Source organism: Taudactylus pleione, unplaced genomic scaffold, assembly GCF_031769625.1.
Source record: "Taudactylus pleione unplaced genomic scaffold, aTauple2 ptg001386l, whole genome shotgun sequence".
Classification (NCBI taxonomy): domain Eukaryota; kingdom Metazoa; phylum Chordata; class Amphibia; order Anura; family Myobatrachidae; genus Taudactylus; species Taudactylus pleione.
In genome coordinates this window covers 344,275-363,333 of record NW_028285786.1, presented here as the reverse complement: position 1 = coordinate 363,333, position 19,059 = coordinate 344,275, and the positions used below count along the sequence as shown (strand labels likewise).

The 19,059-nt window shown below is 40.6% G+C and overlaps 13 non-coding genes across 13 annotated transcripts; all 13 read left to right on the top strand.

The window, feature by feature from the left end:
• Positions 1-722: 722 nt before the first annotated feature.
• Positions 723-794, top strand: TRNAE-CUC (transfer RNA glutamic acid (anticodon CUC)). The gene has a single exon. It is a non-coding gene; the product is annotated as a tRNA-Glu (tRNA).
• Positions 795-1,039: 245 nt separating this feature from the next.
• On the top strand, positions 1,040-1,111 carry TRNAE-CUC (transfer RNA glutamic acid (anticodon CUC)). The gene has a single exon. It is a non-coding gene; the product is annotated as a tRNA-Glu (tRNA).
• A 2,323-nt stretch (positions 1,112-3,434) lies between these two features.
• TRNAE-CUC (transfer RNA glutamic acid (anticodon CUC)) lies at positions 3,435-3,506 on the top strand. The gene has a single exon. It is a non-coding gene; the product is annotated as a tRNA-Glu (tRNA).
• Positions 3,507-4,033: 527 nt separating this feature from the next.
• Positions 4,034-4,105, top strand: TRNAE-CUC (transfer RNA glutamic acid (anticodon CUC)). Its single transcript has one exon. It is a non-coding gene; the product is annotated as a tRNA-Glu (tRNA).
• A 793-nt stretch (positions 4,106-4,898) lies between these two features.
• Positions 4,899-4,970, top strand: TRNAE-CUC (transfer RNA glutamic acid (anticodon CUC)). Its single transcript has one exon. It is a non-coding gene; the product is annotated as a tRNA-Glu (tRNA).
• A 1,991-nt stretch (positions 4,971-6,961) lies between these two features.
• Positions 6,962-7,033, top strand: TRNAE-CUC (transfer RNA glutamic acid (anticodon CUC)). Its single transcript has one exon. It is a non-coding gene; the product is annotated as a tRNA-Glu (tRNA).
• Positions 7,034-7,560: 527 nt separating this feature from the next.
• TRNAE-CUC (transfer RNA glutamic acid (anticodon CUC)) lies at positions 7,561-7,632 on the top strand. The gene has a single exon. It is a non-coding gene; the product is annotated as a tRNA-Glu (tRNA).
• Positions 7,633-8,425: 793 nt separating this feature from the next.
• TRNAE-CUC (transfer RNA glutamic acid (anticodon CUC)) lies at positions 8,426-8,497 on the top strand. The gene has a single exon. It is a non-coding gene; the product is annotated as a tRNA-Glu (tRNA).
• Positions 8,498-9,889: 1,392 nt separating this feature from the next.
• TRNAE-CUC (transfer RNA glutamic acid (anticodon CUC)) lies at positions 9,890-9,961 on the top strand. Its single transcript has one exon. It is a non-coding gene; the product is annotated as a tRNA-Glu (tRNA).
• Positions 9,962-11,404: 1,443 nt separating this feature from the next.
• TRNAE-CUC (transfer RNA glutamic acid (anticodon CUC)) lies at positions 11,405-11,476 on the top strand. The gene has a single exon. It is a non-coding gene; the product is annotated as a tRNA-Glu (tRNA).
• Positions 11,477-12,269: 793 nt separating this feature from the next.
• TRNAE-CUC (transfer RNA glutamic acid (anticodon CUC)) lies at positions 12,270-12,341 on the top strand. The gene has a single exon. It is a non-coding gene; the product is annotated as a tRNA-Glu (tRNA).
• A 1,443-nt stretch (positions 12,342-13,784) lies between these two features.
• On the top strand, positions 13,785-13,856 carry TRNAE-CUC (transfer RNA glutamic acid (anticodon CUC)). Its single transcript has one exon. It is a non-coding gene; the product is annotated as a tRNA-Glu (tRNA).
• A 793-nt stretch (positions 13,857-14,649) lies between these two features.
• On the top strand, positions 14,650-14,721 carry TRNAE-CUC (transfer RNA glutamic acid (anticodon CUC)). The gene has a single exon. It is a non-coding gene; the product is annotated as a tRNA-Glu (tRNA).
• Positions 14,722-19,059: the final 4,338 nt, after the last annotated feature.

Below are 19,059 nucleotides of genomic sequence, written 5' to 3'. Positions count from 1 at the left end.
CATCATTTCTAATACTTGAGCAACAGTGAGTTGTCAAAACAGACAATGGAAATTGATAACAAAGAGTCAGCTATCTTCCTTTCTTAGTGAATATTTTTCAGTTAGCTACTAAACGACTTGTGCTCTTGTACAAAAGAGTGGCTAGGATTCGGCGCTCTCACCGCCGCGGCCCGGGTTCGATTCCCGGTCAGGGAAAGTGAGGTCCTCGGAATATTTTTGCCAAAAACACCAACCTTTCAAAGAAATGATGCACTTTCAGTTCAGCGCATCATTTCTAATACTTGAGCAACAGTGAGATGTCAAAACAGACAATGGAAATTGATAACAAAGAGTCAGCTATCTTCCTTTCTTAGTGAATATTTTTCAGTTAGCTACTAAAAGACTTGTGCTCTTGTACAAAAGTATTTTTTTCATCAGAACCAATTAGACCATATTTGATATCTGAATCATTAATGTCTTCTTTCTTTAGCACCAGAACAATTTATCATGGAGCCAGGGACACTCAACGTCTAGCTCCTCAAAATAATTTTTTTGTGCCAGTACTATACATCCATCAGGTAAAGCTGCTGTGTGGTGTAATTTAAGACTGCTATGCACAACCATTTTTACTCTCCTTCCTTCTAAAACTGATTCCTAGTAGCCCACTCCCTCACATTCCATTGCTTTGGACTTCATTCAGGAAACTTCCTTTTCTTTCATGGAGTGTCAAACTAAACCTTCCCTCCCTGGTGGTCTAGTGGCTAGGATTCGGCGCTCTCACCGCCGCGGCCTGGGTTCGATTCCCGGTCAGGGAAAGTGAGGTCCTCGGAATATTTTTGCCAAAAACACCAACCTTTCAAAGAAATGATGCACTTTCAGTTCAGCGCATCATTTCTAATACTTGAGCAACAGTGAGATGTCAAAACAGACAATGGAAATTGATAACAAAGAGTCAGCTATCTTCCTTTCTTAGTGAATATTTTTCAGTTAGCTACTAAAAGACTTGTGCTCTTGTACAAAAGTATTTTTTTTTACATGGAGTGTCAAACTAAACCATCCCTCCCTGGTGGTCTAGTGGCTAGGATTCGGCGCTCTCACCGCCGCGGCCCGGGTTCGAATCCCGGGCTGGGAAAGTGAGGTCCTTGGAATATTTTTGCCAAAAACACCAACCTTTCAAAGAAATGATGCACTTTCAGTTCAGCGCATCATTTCTAATACTTGAGCAACAGTGAGATGTCAAAACAGACAATGGAAATTGATAACAGAGAGTCAGCTATCTTCCTTTCTTAGTGAATATTTTTCAGTTAGCTACTAAAAGACTTGTGCTCTTGTACAAAAGTATTTTTTTCATGAGAACCAATTAGACCATATTTGATATCTGAGTCATTAATGTCTTCTTTCTTTAGCACCAGAACAATTTATCATGGAGCCAGGGACTCTCAATGTCTAGCTCCTCAAAATAATTTTTTCGTGCCAGTACTATACATCCATCAGGTAAAGCTGCTGTGTGGTGTAATTTAAGACTGCTATGCACAACCATTTTTACTCTCCTTCCTTCTAAAACTGATTCCTAGTAGCCCACTCCCTCACATTCCATTGCTTTGGACTTCATTCAGGAAACTTCCTTTTCTTTCATGGAGTGTCAAGCTAAACCTTCCCTCCCAGGTGGTCTAGTGGCTAGGATTCGGTGCTCTCACCGCCGTGGCCCGGGTTCGATTCCCGGTCAGGGAAAGTGAGGTCCTCGGAATATTTTTGCCAAAAACACCAACCTTTCAAAGAAATGATGCACTTTCAGTTCAGCGCATCATTTCTAATACTTGAGCAACAGTGAGTTGTCAAAACAGACAATGGAAATTGATAACAAAGAGTCAGCTATCTTCCTTTCTTAGTGAATATTTTTCAGTTAGCTACTAAAAGACTTGTGCTCTTGTACAAAAGTATTTTTTTCATCAGAACCAATTAGACCATATTTGATATCTGAGTCATTAATGTCTTCTTTCTTTAGCACCAGAACAATTTATCATGGAGCCAGGGACTCTCAACGTCTAGCTCCTCAAAATAATTTTTTCGTGCCAGTACTATACATCCATCAGGTAAAGCTGCTGTGTGGTGTAATTTAAGACTGCTATGCACAACCATTTTTACTCTCCTTCCTTCTAAAACTGATTCCTAGTAGCCCACTCCCTCACATTCCATTGCTTTGGACTTCATTCAGGAAACTTCCTTTTCTTTCATGGAGTGTCAAACTAAACCATCCCTCCCTGGTGGTCTAGTGGCTAGGATTCAGCGCTCTCACCGCCGCGGCCCGGGTTCGATTCCCGGTCAAGGAAAGTGAGGTCCTCTGAATATTTTTGCCAAAAACACCAACCTTTCAAAGAAATGATGCACTTTCAGTTCAGCGCATCATTTCTAATACTTGAGCAACAGTGAGTTGTCAAAACAGACAATGGAAATTGATAACAAAGAGTCAGCTATCTTCCTTTCTTAGTGAATATTTTCAGTTAGCTACTAAAAGACTTGTGCTCTTGTACAAAAGTATTTTTTTCATCAGAACCACTTAGACCATATTTGATATCTGAATCATTAATGTCTTCTTTCTTTAGCACCAGAACAATTTATCATGGAGCCAGGGACTCTCAACGTCTAGCTCCTCAAAATAATTTTTTCGTGCCAGTACTATACATCCATCAGGTAAAGCTGCTCTGTGGTGTAATTTAAGACTGCTATGCACAACCATTTTTACTCTCCTTCCTTCTAAAACTGATTCCTAGTAGCCCACTCCCTCACATTCCATTGCTTTGGACTTCATTCAGGAAACTTCCTTTTCTTTCATGGAGTGTCAAACTAAACCATCCCTCCCTGGTGGTCTAGTGGCTAGGATTCGGCGCTCTCACCGCCGTGGCCCGGGTTCGATTCCTGCTCAGGGAAAGTGAGGTCCTCGGAATATTTTTGCCAAAAACACCAACCTTTCAAAGAAATGATGCGCTTACAGTTCAGTGCATCATTACTAATACTTGAGCAACAGTGAGTTGTCAAAACAGACAACGGAAATTGATAACAAAGAGTCAGCTATCTTCCTTTCTTAGTGAATATTTTTCAGTTAGCTACTAAAAGACTTGTGCTCTTGTACAAAAGTATTTTTTTCATCAGAACCAATTAGACCATATTTGATATCTGAATCATTAATGTCTTCTTTCTTTAGCACCAGAACAATTTATCATGGAGCCAGGGACTCTCAACGTCTAGCTCCTCAAAATAATTTTTTCGTGCCAGTACTATACATCCATCAGGTAAAGCTGCTGTGTGGTGTAATTTAAGACTGCTATGCACAACCATTTTTACTCTCCTTCCTTCTAAAACTGATTCCTAGTAGCCCACTCCCTCACATTAAATTGCTTTGGACTTCATTCAGGAAACTTCCTTTTCTTTCATGGAGTGTCAAATTAAACCATCCCTCCCTGATGGTCTAGTGGCTAGGATTCGGCGCTCTCACCGCCGCGGCCCGGGTTCGATTCCCGGTCAGGGAAAGTGAGGTCCTCGGAATATTTTTGCCAAAAACACCAACCTTTCAAAGAAATGATGCACTTTCAGTTCAGCGCATCATTTCTAATACTTGAGCAACAGTGAGTTGTCAAAACAGACAATGGAAATTGATAACAAAGAGTCAGCTATCTTCCTTTCTTAGTGAATATTTTTCAGTTAGCTACTAAAAGACTTGTGCTCTTGTACAAAAGTATTTTTTTCATCAGAACCACTTAGACCATATTTGATATCTGAATCATTAATGTCTTCTTTCTTTAGCACCAGAACAATTTATCATGGAGCCAGGGACTCTCAACGTCTAGCTCCTCAAAATAATTTTTTCGTGCCAGTACTATACATCCATCAGGTAAAGCTGCTGTGTGGTGTAATTTAAGACTGCTATGCACAACCATTTTTACTCTCCTTCCTTCTAAAACTGATTCCTAGTAGCCCACTCCCTCACATTAAATTGCTTTGGACTTCATTCAGGAAACTTCCTTTTCTTTCATGGAGTGTCAAATTAAACCATCCCTCCCTGATGGTCTAGTGGCTAGGATTCGGCGCTCTCACCGCCGCGGCCCGGGTTCGATTCCTGGTCAGGGAAAGTGAGGTCCTCGGAATATTTTTGCCAAAAACACCAACCTTTCAAAGAAATGATGCACTTTCAGTTCAGCGCATCATTTCTAATACTTGAGCAACAGTGAGTTGTCAAAACAGACAATGGAAATTGATAACAAAGAGTCAGCTATCTTCCTTTCTTAGTGAATATTTTTCAGTTAGCTACTAAACGACTTGTGCTCTTGTACAAAAGAGTGGCTAGGATTCGGCGCTCTCACCGCCGCGGCCCGGGTTCGATTCCCGGTCAGGGAAAGTGAGGTCCTCGGAATATTTTTGCCAAAAACACCAACCTTTCAAAGAAATGATGCACTTTCAGTTCAGCGCATCATTTCTAATACTTGAGCAACAGTGAGATGTCAAAACAGACAATGGAAATTGATAACAAAGAGTCAGCTATCTTCCTTTCTTAGTGAATATTTTTCAGTTAGCTACTAAAAGACTTGTGCTCTTGTACAAAAGTATTTTTTTCATCAGAACCAATTAGACCATATTTGATATCTGAATCATTAATGTCTTCTTTCTTTAGCACCAGAACAATTTATCATGGAGCCAGGGACACTCAACGTCTAGCTCCTCAAAATAATTTTTTTGTGCCAGTACTATACATCCATCAGGTAAAGCTGCTGTGTGGTGTAATTTAAGACTGCTATGCACAACCATTTTTACTCTCCTTCCTTCTAAAACTGATTCCTAGTAGCCCACTCCCTCACATTCCATTGCTTTGGACTTCATTCAGGAAACTTCCTTTTCTTTCATGGAGTGTCAAACTAAACCTTCCCTCCCTGGTGGTCTAGTGGCTAGGATTCGGCGCTCTCACCGCCGCGGCCTGGGTTCGATTCCCGGTCAGGGAAAGTGAGGTCCTCGGAATATTTTTGCCAAAAACACCAACCTTTCAAAGAAATGATGCACTTTCAGTTCAGCGCATCATTTCTAATACTTGAGCAACAGTGAGATGTCAAAACAGACAATGGAAATTGATAACAAAGAGTCAGCTATCTTCCTTTCTTAGTGAATATTTTTCAGTTAGCTACTAAAAGACTTGTGCTCTTGTACAAAAGTATTTTTTTCATCAGAACCACTTAGACCATATTTGATATCTGAATCATTAATGTCTTCTTTCTTTAGCACCAGAACAATTTATCATGGAGCCAGGGACTCTCAACGTCTAGCTCCTCAAAATAATTTTTTCGTGCCAGTACTATACATCCATCAGGTAAAGCTGCTGTGTGGTGTAATTTAAGACTGCTATGCACAACCATTTTTACTCTCCTTCCTTCTAAAACTGATTCCTAGTAGCCCACTCCCTCACATTAAATTGCTTTGGACTTCATTCAGGAAACTTCCTTTTCTTTCATGGAGTGTCAAATTAAACCATCCCTCCCTGATGGTCTAGTGGCTAGGATTCGGCGCTCTCACCGCCACGGCCCGGGTTCGATTCCTGGTCAGGGAAAGTGAGGTCCTCGGAATATTTTTGCCAAAAACACCAACCTTTCAAAGAAATGATGCACTTTCAGTTCAGCGCATCATTTCTAATACTTGAGCAACAGTGAGTTGTCAAAACAGACAATGGAAATTGATAACAAAGAGTCAGCTATCTTCCTTTCTTAGTGAATATTTTTCAGTTAGCTACTAAACGACTTGTGCTCTTGTACAAAAGAGTGGCTAGGATTCGGCGCTCTCACCGCCGCGGCCCGGGTTCGATTCCCGGTCAGGGAAAGTGAGGTCCTCGGAATATTTTTGCCAAAAACACCAACCTTTCAAAGAAATGATGCACTTTCAGTTCAGCGCATCATTTCTAATACTTGAGCAACAGTGAGATGTCAAAACAGACAATGGAAATTGATAACAAAGAGTCAGCTATCTTCCTTTCTTAGTGAATATTTTTCAGTTAGCTACTAAAAGACTTGTGCTCTTGTACAAAAGTATTTTTTTCATCAGAACCAATTAGACCATATTTGATATCTGAATCATTAATGTCTTCTTTCTTTAGCACCAGAACAATTTATCATGGAGCCAGGGACACTCAACGTCTAGCTCCTCAAAATAATTTTTTCGTGCCAGTACTATACATCCATCAGGTAAAGCTGCTGTGTGGTGTAATTTAAGACTGCTATGCACAACCATTTTTACTCTCCTTCCTTCTAAAACTGATTCCTAGTAGCCCACTCCCTCACATTCCATTGCTTTGGACTTCATTCAGGAAACTTCCTTTTCTTTCATGGAGTGTCAAACTAAACCATCCCTCCCTGGTGGTCTAGTGGCTAGGATTCGGCGCTCTCACCGCCGTGGCCCGGGTTCGATTCCTGCTCAGGGAAAGTGAGGTCCTCGGAATATTTTTGCCAAAAACACCAACCTTTCAAAGAAATGATGCGCTTACAGTTCAGTGCATCATTACTAATACTTGAGCAACAGTGAGTTGTCAAAACAGACAACGGAAATTGATAACAAAGAGTCAGCTATCTTCCTTTCTTAGTGAATATTTTTCAGTTAGCTACTAAAAGACTTGTGCTCTTGTACAAAAGTATTTTTTTCATCAGAACCAATTAGACCATATTTGATATCTGAATCATTAATGTCTTCTTTCTTTAGCACCAGAACAATTTATCATGGAGCCAGGGACTCTCAACGTCTAGCTCCTCAAAATAATTTTTTCGTGCCAGTACTATACATCCATCAGGTAAAGCTGCTGTGTGGTGTAATTTAAGACTGCTATGCACAACCATTTTTACTCTCCTTCCTTCTAAAACTGATTCCTAGTAGCCCACTCCCTCACATTAAATTGCTTTGGACTTCATTCAGGAAACTTCCTTTTCTTTCATGGAGTGTCAAATTAAACCATCCCTCCCTGATGGTCTAGTGGCTAGGATTCGGCGCTCTCACCGCCGCGGCCCGGGTTCGATTCCCGGTCAGGGAAAGTGAGGTCCTCGGAATATTTTTGCCAAAAACACCAACCTTTCAAAGAAATGATGCACTTTCAGTTCAGCGCATCATTTCTAATACTTGAGCAACAGTGAGTTGTCAAAACAGACAATGGAAATTGATAACAAAGAGTCAGCTATCTTCCTTTCTTAGTGAATATTTTTCAGTTAGCTACTAAAAGACTTGTGCTCTTGTACAAAAGTATTTTTTTCATCAGAACCACTTAGACCATATTTGATATCTGAATCATTAATGTCTTCTTTCTTTAGCACCAGAACAATTTATCATGGAGCCAGGGACTCTCAACGTCTAGCTCCTCAAAATAATTTTTTCGTGCCAGTACTATACATCCATCAGGTAAAGCTGCTGTGTGGTGTAATTTAAGACTGCTATGCACAACCATTTTTACTCTCCTTCCTTCTAAAACTGATTCCTAGTAGCCCACTCCCTCACATTAAATTGCTTTGGACTTCATTCAGGAAACTTCCTTTTCTTTCATGGAGTGTCAAATTAAACCATCCCTCCCTGATGGTCTAGTGGCTAGGATTCGGCGCTCTCACCGCCGCGGCCCGGGTTCGATTCCTGGTCAGGGAAAGTGAGGTCCTCGGAATATTTTTGCCAAAAACACCAACCTTTCAAAGAAATGATGCGACTGCAGTTCAGCGCATCATTTCTAATACTTGAGCAACAGTGAGTTGTCAAAACAGACAATGGAAATTGATAACAAAGAGTCAGCTATCTTCCTTTCTTAGTGAATATTTTTCAGTTAGCTACTAAACGACTTGTGCTCTTGTACAAAAGAGTGGCTAGGATTCGGCGCTCTCACCGCCGCGGCCCGGGTTCGATTCCCGGTCAGGGAAAGTGAGGTCCTCGGAATATTTTTGCCAAAAACACCAACCTTTCAAAGAAATGATGCACTTTCAGTTCAGCGCATCATTTCTAATACTTGAGCAACAGTGAGATGTCAAAACAGACAATGGAAATTGATAACAAAGAGTCAGCTATCTTCCTTTCTTAGTGAATATTTTTCAGTTAGCTACTAAAAGACTTGTGCTCTTGTACAAAAGTATTTTTTTCATCAGAACCAATTAGACCATATTTGATATCTGAATCATTAATGTCTTCTTTCTTTAGCACCAGAACAATTTATCATGGAGCCAGGGACACTCAACGTCTAGCTCCTCAAAATAATTTTTTTGTGCCAGTACTATACATCCATCAGGTAAAGCTGCTGTGTGGTGTAATTTAAGACTGCTATGCACAACCATTTTTACTCTCCTTCCTTCTAAAACTGATTCCTAGTAGCCCACTCCCTCACATTCCATTGCTTTGGACTTCATTCAGGAAACTTCCTTTTCTTTCATGGAGTGTCAAACTAAACCTTCCCTCCCTGGTGGTCTAGTGGCTAGGATTCGGCGCTCTCACCGCCGCGGCCTGGGTTCGATTCCCGGTCAGGGAAAGTGAGGTCCTCGGAATATTTTTGCCAAAAACACCAACCTTTCAAAGAAATGATGCACTTTCAGTTCAGCGCATCATTTCTAATACTTGAGCAACAGTGAGATGTCAAAACAGACAATGGAAATTGATAACAAAGAGTCAGCTATCTTCCTTTCTTAGTGAATATTTTTCAGTTAGCTACTAAAAGACTTGTGCTCTTGTACAAAAGTATTTTTTTCATCAGAACCACTTAGACCATATTTGATATCTGAATCATTAATGTCTTCTTTCTTTAGCACCAGAACAATTTATCATGGAGCCAGGGACTCTCAACGTCTAGCTCCTCAAAATAATTTTTTCGTGCCAGTACTATACATCCATCAGGTAAAGCTGCTGTGTGGTGTAATTTAAGACTGCTATGCACAACCATTTTTACTCTCCTTCCTTCTAAAACTGATTCCTAGTAGCCCACTCCCTCACATTAAATTGCTTTGGACTTCATTCAGGAAACTTCCTTTTCTTTCATGGAGTGTCAAATTAAACCATCCCTCCCTGATGGTCTAGTGGCTAGGATTCGGCGCTCTCACCGCCACGGCCCGGGTTCGATTCCTGGTCAGGGAAAGTGAGGTCCTCGGAATATTTTTGCCAAAAACACCAACCTTTCAAAGAAATGATGCACTTTCAGTTCAGCGCATCATTTCTAATACTTGAGCAACAGTGAGTTGTCAAAACAGACAATGGAAATTGATAACAAAGAGTCAGCTATCTTCCTTTCTTAGTGAATATTTTTCAGTTAGCTACTAAACGACTTGTGCTCTTGTACAAAAGAGTGGCTAGGATTCGGCGCTCTCACCGCCGCGGCCCGGGTTCGATTCCCGGTCAGGGAAAGTGAGGTCCTCGGAATATTTTTGCCAAAAACACCAACCTTTCAAAGAAATGATGCACTTTCAGTTCAGCGCATCATTTCTAATACTTGAGCAACAGTGAGATGTCAAAACAGACAATGGAAATTGATAACAAAGAGTCAGCTATCTTCCTTTCTTAGTGAATATTTTTCAGTTAGCTACTAAAAGACTTGTGCTCTTGTACAAAAGTATTTTTTTCATCAGAACCAATTAGACCATATTTGATATCTGAATCATTAATGTCTTCTTTCTTTAGCACCAGAACAATTTATCATGGAGCCAGGGACACTCAACGTCTAGCTCCTCAAAATAATTTTTTTGTGCCAGTACTATACATCCATCAGGTAAAGCTGCTGTGTGGTGTAATTTAAGACTGCTATGCACAACCATTTTTACTCTCCTTCCTTCTAAAACTGATTCCTAGTAGCCCACTCCCTCACATTCCATTGCTTTGGACTTCATTCAGGAAACTTCCTTTTCTTTCATGGAGTGTCAAACTAAACCTTCCCTCCCTGGTGGTCTAGTGGCTAGGATTCGGCGCTCTCACCGCCGCGGCCTGGGTTCGATTCCCGGTCAGGGAAAGTGAGGTCCTCGGAATATTTTTGCCAAAAACACCAACCTTTCAAAGAAATGATGCACTTTCAGTTCAGCGCATCATTTCTAATACTTGAGCAACAGTGAGATGTCAAAACAGACAATGGAAATTGATAACAAAGAGTCAGCTATCTTCCTTTCTTAGTGAATATTTTTCAGTTAGCTACTAAAAGACTTGTGCTCTTGTACAAAAGTATTTTTTTTTACATGGAGTGTCAAACTAAACCATCCCTCCCTGGTGGTCTAGTGGCTAGGATTCGGCGCTCTCACCGCCGCGTCCCGGGTTCGATTTCTGGTCAGGGAAAGTGAGGTCCTCGGAATATTTTTGCCAAAAACACCAACCTTTCAAAGAAATGATGCACTTTCAGTTCAGCGCATCATTTCTAATACTTGAGCAACAGTGAGTTGTCAAAACAGACAATGGAAATTGATAACAAAGAGTCAGCTATCTTCCTTTCTTAGTGAATATTTTTCAGTTAGCTACTAAACGACTTGTGCTCTTGTGCAAAAGTATTTTTTTCATCAGAACCAATTAGACCATATTTGATATCTGATTCATTAATGTCTTCTTTCTTTAGCACCAGAACAATTTATCATGGAGCCAGGGACTCTCAACGTCTAGCTCCTCAAAATAATTTTTTCGTGCCAGTACTATACATCCATCAGGTAAAGCTGCTGTGTGGTGTAATTTAAGACTGCTATGCACAACCATTTTTACTCTCCTTCCTTCTAAAACTGATTCCTAGTAGCCCACTCCCTCACATTCCATTGCTTTGGACTTCATTCAGGAAACTTCCTTTTCTTTCATGGAGTGTCAAACGAAACCATCCCTCCCAGTTGGTCTAGTGGCTAGGATTCGGCGCTCTCACCGCTGCGGCCGGGGTTCGATTTCTGGTCAGGGAAAGTGAGGTCCTCGGAATATTTTTGCCAAAAACACCAACCTTTCAAAGAAATGATGCACTTTCAGTTCAGCGCATCATTTCTAATACTTGAGCAACAGTGAGTTGTCAAAACAGACAATGGAAATTGATAACAAAGAGTCAGCTATCTTCCTTTCTTAGTGAATATTTTTCAGTTAGCTACTAAAAGACTTGTGCTCTTGTACAAAAGTATTTTTTTCATCAGAACCACTTAGACCATATTTGATATCTGAATCATTAATGTCTTCTTTCTTTAGCACCAGAACAATTTATCATGGAGCCAGGGACTCTCAACGTCTAGCTCCTCAAAATAATTTTTTCGTGCCAGTACTATACATCCATCAGGTAAAGCTGCTGTGTGGTGTAATTTAAGACTGCTATGCACAACCATTTTTACTCTCCTTCCTTCTAAAACTGATTCCTAGTAGCCCACTCCCTCACATTAAATTGCTTTGGACTTCATTCAGGAAACTTCCTTTTCTTTCATGGAGTGTCAAATTAAACCATCCCTCCCTGATGGTCTAGTGGCTAGGATTCGGCGCTCTCACCGCCGCGGCCCGGGTTCGATTCCTGGTCAGGGAAAGTGAGGTCCTCGGAATATTTTTGCCAAAAACACCAACCTTTCAAAGAAATGATGCACTTTCAGTTCAGCGCATCATTTCTAATACTTGAGCAACAGTGAGTTGTCAAAACAGACAATGGAAATTGATAACAAAGAGTCAGCTATCTTCCTTTCTTAGTGAATATTTTTCAGTTAGCTACTAAACGACTTGTGCTCTTGTACAAAAGAGTGGCTAGGATTCGGCGCTCTCACCGCCGCGGCCCGGGTTCGATTCCCGGTCAGGGAAAGTGAGGTCCTCGGAATATTTTTGCCAAAAACACCAACCTTTCAAAGAAATGATGCACTTTCAGTTCAGCGCATCATTTCTAATACTTGAGCAACAGTGAGATGTCAAAACAGACAATGGAAATTGATAACAAAGAGTCAGCTATCTTCCTTTCTTAGTGAATATTTTTCAGTTAGCTACTAAAAGACTTGTGCTCTTGTACAAAAGTATTTTTTTCATCAGAACCAATTAGACCATATTTGATATCTGAATCATTAATGTCTTCTTTCTTTAGCACCAGAACAATTTATCATGGAGCCAGGGACACTCAACGTCTAGCTCCTCAAAATAATTTTTTTGTGCCAGTACTATACATCCATCAGGTAAAGCTGCTGTGTGGTGTAATTTAAGACTGCTATGCACAACCATTTTTACTCTCCTTCCTTCTAAAACTGATTCCTAGTAGCCCACTCCCTCACATTCCATTGCTTTGGACTTCATTCAGGAAACTTCCTTTTCTTTCATGGAGTGTCAAACTAAACCTTCCCTCCCTGGTGGTCTAGTGGCTAGGATTCGGCGCTCTCACCGCCGCGGCCTGGGTTCGATTCCCGGTCAGGGAAAGTGAGGTCCTCGGAATATTTTTGCCAAAAACACCAACCTTTCAAAGAAATGATGCACTTTCAGTTCAGCGCATCATTTCTAATACTTGAGCAACAGTGAGATGTCAAAACAGACAATGGAAATTGATAACAAAGAGTCAGCTATCTTCCTTTCTTAGTGAATATTTTTCAGTTAGCTACTAAAAGACTTGTGCTCTTGTACAAAAGTATTTTTTTTTACATGGAGTGTCAAACTAAACCATCCCTCCCTGGTGGTCTAGTGGCTAGGATTCGGCGCTCTCACCGCCGCGTCCCGGGTTCGATTTCTGGTCAGGGAAAGTGAGGTCCTCTGAATATTTTTGCCAAAAACACCAACCTTTCAAAGAAATGATGCACTTTCAGTTCAGCGCATCATTTCTAATACTTGAGCAACAGTGAGTTGTCAAAACAGACAATGGAAATTGATAACAAAGAGTCAGCTATCTTCCTTTCTTAGTGAATATTTTTCAGTTAGCTACTAAACGACTTGTGCTCTTGTGCAAAAGTATTTTTTTCATCAGAACCAATTAGACCATATTTGATATCTGATTCATTAATGTCTTCTTTCTTTAGCACCAGAACAATTTATCATGGAGCCAGGGACTCTCAACGTCTAGCTCCTCAAAATAATTTTTTCGTGCCAGTACTATACATCCATCAGGTAAAGCTGCTGTGTGGTGTAATTTAAGACTGCTATGCACAACCATTTTTACTCTCCTTCCTTCTAAAACTGATTCCTAGTAGCCCACTCCCTCACATTCCATTGCTTTGGACTTCATTCAGGAAACTTCCTTTTCTTTCATGGAGTGTCAAACGAAACCATCCCTCCCAGTTGGTCTAGTGGCTAGGATTCGGCGCTCTCACCGCTGCGGCCGGGGTTCGATTTCTGGTCAGGGAAAGTGAGGTCCTCGGAATATTTTTGCCAAAAACACCAACCTTTCAAAGAAATGATGCACTTTCAGTTCAGCGCATCATTTCTAATACTTGAGCAACAGTGAGTTGTCAAAACAGACAATGGAAATTGATAACAAAGAGTCAGCTATCTTCCTTTCTTAGTGAATATTTTTCAGTTAGCTACTAAAAGACTTGTGCTCTTGTACAAAAGTATTTTTTTCATCAGAACCACTTAGACCATATTTGATATCTGAATCATTAATGTCTTCTTTCTTTAGCACCAGAACAATTTATCATGGAGCCAGGGACTCTCAACGTCTAGCTCCTCAAAATAATTTTTTCGTGCCAGTACTATACATCCATCAGGTAAAGCTGCTGTGTGGTGTAATTTAAGACTGCTATGCACAACCATTTTTACTCTCCTTCCTTCTAAAACTGATTCCTAGTAGCCCACTCCCTCACATTAAATTGCTTTGGACTTCATTCAGGAAACTTCCTTTTCTTTCATGGAGTGTCAAATTAAACCATCCCTCCCTGATGGTCTAGTGGCTAGGATTCGGCGCTCTCACCGCCGCGGCCCGGGTTCGATTCCTGGTCAGGGAAAGTGAGGTCCTCGGAATATTTTTGCCAAAAACACCAACCTTTCAAAGAAATGATGCACTTTCAGTTCAGCGCATCATTTCTAATACTTGAGCAACAGTGAGTTGTCAAAACAGACAATGGAAATTGATAACAAAGAGTCAGCTATCTTCCTTTCTTAGTGAATATTTTTCAGTTAGCTACTAAACGACTTGTGCTCTTGTACAAAAGAGTGGCTAGGATTCGGCGCTCTCACTGCCGCGGCCCGGGTTCGATTCCCGGTCAGGGAAAGTGAGGTCCTCGGAATATTTTTGCCAAAAACACCAACCTTTCAAAGAAATGATGCACTTTCAGTTCAGCGCATCATTTCTAATACTTGAGCAACAGTGAGATGTCAAAACAGACAATGGAAATTGATAACAAAGAGTCAGCTATCTTCCTTTCTTAGTGAATATTTTTCAGTTAGCTACTAAAAGACTTGTGCTCTTGTACAAAAGTATTTTTTTCATCAGAACCAATTAGACCATATTTGATATCTGAATCATTAATGTCTTCTTTCTTTAGCACCAGAACAATTTATCATGGAGCCAGGGACACTCAACGTCTAGCTCCTCAAAATAATTTTTTTGTGCCAGTACTATACATCCATCAGGTAAAGCTGCTGTGTGGTGTAATTTAAGACTGCTATGCACAACCATTTTTACTCTCCTTCCTTCTAAAACTGATTCCTAGTAGCCCACTCCCTCACATTCCATTGCTTTGGACTTCATTCAGGAAACTTCCTTTTCTTTCATGGAGTGTCAAACTAAACCTTCCCTCCCTGGTGGTCTAGTGGCTAGGATTCGGCGCTCTCACCGCCGCGGCCTGGGTTCGATTCCCGGTCAGGGAAAGTGAGGTCCTCGGAATATTTTTGCCAAAAACACCAACCTTTCAAAGAAATGATGCACTTTCAGTTCAGCGCATCATTTCTAATACTTGAGCAACAGTGAGATGTCAAAACAGACAATGGAAATTGATAACAAAGAGTCAGCTATCTTCCTTTCTTAGTGAATATTTTTCAGTTAGCTACTAAAAGACTTGTGCTCTTGTACAAAAGTATTTTTTTTTACATGGAGTGTCAAACTAAACCATCCCTCCCTGGTGGTCTAGTGGCTAGGATTCGGCGCTCTCACCGCCGCGTCCCTGGTTCGATTTCTGGTCAGGGAAAGTGAGGTCCTCGGAATATTTTTGCCAAAAACACCAACCTTTCAAAGAAATGATGCACTTTCAGTTCAGCGCATCATTTCTAATACTTGAGCAACAGTGAGTTGTCAAAACAGACAATGGAAATTGATAACAAAGAGTCAGCTATCTTCCTTTCTTAGTGAATATTTTTCAGTTAGCTACTAAACGACTTGTGCTCTTGTGCAAAAGTATTTTTTTCATCAGAACCAATTAGACCATATTTGATATCTGATTCATTTATGTCTTCTTTCTTTAGCACCAGAACAATTTATCATGGAGCCAGGGACTCTCAACGTCTAGCTCCTCAAAATAATTTTTTCGTGCCAGTACTATACATCCATCAGGTAAAGCTGCTGTGTGGTGTAATTTAAGACTGCTATGCACAACCATTTTTACTCTCCTTCCTTCTAAAACTGATTCCTAGTAGCCCACTCCCTCACATTCCATTGCTTTGGACTTCATTCAGGAAACTTCCTTTTCTTTCATGGAGTGTCAAACGAAACCATCCCTCCCAGTTGGTCTAGTGGCTAGGATTCGGCGCTCTCACCGCTGCGGCCGGGGTTCGATTCCTGGTCAGGGAAAGTGAGGTCCTCGGAATATTTTTGCCAAAAACACCAACCTTTCAAAGAAATGATACACTTTCAGTTCAGCGCATCATTTCTAATACTTGAGCAACAGTGAGTTGTCAAAACAGACAATGGAAATTGATAACAAAGAGTCAGCTATCTTCCTTTCTTAGTGAATATTTTTCAGTTAGCTACTAAAAGACTTGTGCTCTTGTACAAAAGTATTTTTTTCATCAGAACCAATTAGACCATATTTGATATCTGAGTCATTAATGTCTTCTTTCTTTAGCACCAGAACAATTTATCATGGAGCCAGGGACTCTCAACGTCTAGCTCCTCAAAATAATTTTTTCGTGCCAGTACTATACATCCATCAGGTAAAGCTGCTGTGTGGTGTAATTTAAGACTGCTATGCACAACCATTTTTACTCTCCTTCCTTCTAAAACTGATTCCTAGTAGCCCACTCCCTCACATTCCATTGCTTTGGACTTCATTCAGGAAACTTCCTTTTCTTTCATGGAGTGTCAAACTAAACCATCCCTCCCTGGTGGTCTAGTGGCTAGGATTCAGCGCTCTCACCGCCGCGGCCCGGGTTCGATTCCCGGTCAAGGAAAGTGAGGTCCTCTGAATATTTTTGCCAAAAACACCAACCTTTCAAAGAAATGATGCACTTTCAGTTCAGCGCATCATTTCTAATACTTGAGCAACAGTGAGTTGTCAAAACAGACAATGGAAATTGATAACAAAGAGTCAGCTATCTTCCTTTCTTAGTGAATATTTTTCAGTTAGCTACTAAAAGACTTGTGCTCTTGTACAAAAGTATTTTTTTTGACATGGAGTGTCAAACTAAACCATCCCTCCCTGGAGGTCTACTGGCTAGGATTCGGCGCTCTCACCGCCGCGGCCCGGGTTCGATTCCCGGGCTGGGAAAGTGAGGTCCTTGGAATATTTTTGCCAAAAACACCAACCTTTCAAAGAAATGATGCACTTTCAGTTCAGCGCATCATTTCTAATACTTGAGCAACAGTGAGATGTCAAAACAGACAATGGAAATTGATAACAGAGTCAGCTATCTTCCTTTCTTAGTGAATATTTTTCAGTTAGCTACTAAAAGACTTGTGCTCTTGTACAAAAGTATTTTTTTCATGATAACCAATTAGACCATATTTGATATCTGAGTCATTAATGTCTTCTTTCTTTAGCACCAGAACAATTTATCATGGAGCCAGGGACTCTCAATGTCTAGCTCCTCAAAATAATTTTTTCGTGCCAGTACTATACATCCATCAGGTAAAGCTGCTGTGTGGTGTAATTTAAGACTGCTATGCACAACCATTTTTACTCTCCTTCCTTCTAAAACTGATTCCTAGTAGCCCACTCCCTCACATTCCATTGCTTTGGACTTCATTCAGGAAACTTCCTTTTCTTTCATGGAGTGTCAAGCTAAACCTTCCCTCCCAGGTGGTCTAGTGGCTAGGATTCGGTGCTCTCACCGCTGCGGCCCGGGTTCGATTCCCGGTCAGGGAAAGTGAGGTCCTCGGAATATTTTTGCCAAAAACACCAACCTTTCAAAGAAATGATGCACTTTCAGTTCAGCGCATCATTTCTAATACTTGAGCAACAGTGAGTTGTCAAAACAGACAATGGAAATTGATAACAAAGAGTCAGCTATCTTCCTTTCTTAGTGAATATTTTTCAGTTAGCTACTAAAAGACTTGTGCTCTTGTACAAAAGTATTTTTTTCATCAGAACCAATTAGACCATATTTGATATCTGAATCATTAATGTCTTCTTTCTTTAGCACCAGAACAATTTATCATGGAGCCAGGGACTCTCAACGTCTAGCTCCTCAAAATAATTTTTTCGTGCCAGTACTATACATCCATCAGGTAAAGCTGCTGTGTGGTGTAATTTAAGACTGCTATGCACAACCATTTTTACTCTCCTTCCTTCTAAAACTGATTCCTAGTAGCCCACTCCCTCACATTCCATTGCTTTGGACTTCATTCAGGAAACTTCCTTTTCTTTCATGGAGTGTCAAACTAAACCATCCCTCCCTGGTAGTCTAGTGGTTAGGATTCAGCGCTCTCACCGCAGCTGCCTGAGTTCGATTCCCGGTCAGGGAAAGTGAGGTCCTCGGAACATTTTTGCCCAAAACACCAACCTTTCAAAGAAATGATGCACTTTCAGTTCAGCGCATCATTTCTAATACTTGAGCAACAGTGAGATGTCAAAACAGACAATGGAAATTGATAACAAAGAGTCAGCTATCTTCCTTTCTTAGTGAATATTTTTCAGTTAGCTACTAAAAGACTTGTGCTCTTGTACAAAAGTATTTTTTTCATCAGAACCAATTAGACCATATTTGATATCTGAATCATTAATGTCTTCTTTCTTTAGCACCAGAACAATTTATCATGGAGCCAGGGACTCTCAACGTCTAGCTCCTCAAAATAATTTTTTCGTGCCAGTACTATACATCCATCAGGTAAAGCTGCTGTGTGGTGTAATTTAAGACTACTATGCACAACCATTTTTACTCTCCTTCCTTCTAAAACTGATTCCTAGTAGCCCACTCCCTCACATTCCATTGCTTTGGACTTCATTCAGGAAACTTCCTTTTCTTTCATGGAGTGTCAAACTAAACCATCCCTCCCAGGTGGTCTAGTGGCTAGGATTCGGCGCTCTCACCGCTGCGGCCTGGGTTCGATTCCTGGTCAGGGAAAGTGAGGTCCTCGGAATATTTTTGCCAAAAACACCAACCTTTCAAAGAAATGATGCACTTTCAGTTCAGAACATCATTTCTAATACTTGAGCAACAGTGAGTTGTCAAAACAGACAATGGAAATTGATAACAAAGAGTCAGCTATCTTCCTTTCTTAGTGAATATTTTTCAGTTAGCTACTAAAAGACTTGTGCTCTTGTACAAAAGTATTTTTTTTGACATGGAGTGTCAAACTAAACCATCCCTCCCTGGTGGTCTACTGGCTAGGATTCGGCGCTCTCACCGCCGCGGCCCGGGTTCGATTCCCGGGCTGGGAAAGTGAGGTCCTTGGAATATTTTTGCCAAAAACACCAACCTTTCAAAGAAATGATGCACTTTCAGTTCAGCGCATCATTTCTAATACTTGAGCAACAGTGAGATGTCAAAACAGACAATGGAAATTGATAACAGAGAGTCAGCTATCTTCCTTTCTTAGTGAATATTTTTCAGTTAGCTACTAAAAGACTTGTGCTCTTGTACAAAAGTATTTTTTTCATGAGAACCAATTAGACCATATTTGATATCTGAGTCATTAATGTCTTCTTTCTTTAGCACCAGAACAATTTATCATGGAGCCAGGGACTCTCAATGTCTAGCTCCTCAAAATAATTTTTTCGTGCCAGTACTATACATCCATCAGGTAAAGCTGCTGTGTGGTGTAATTTAAGACTG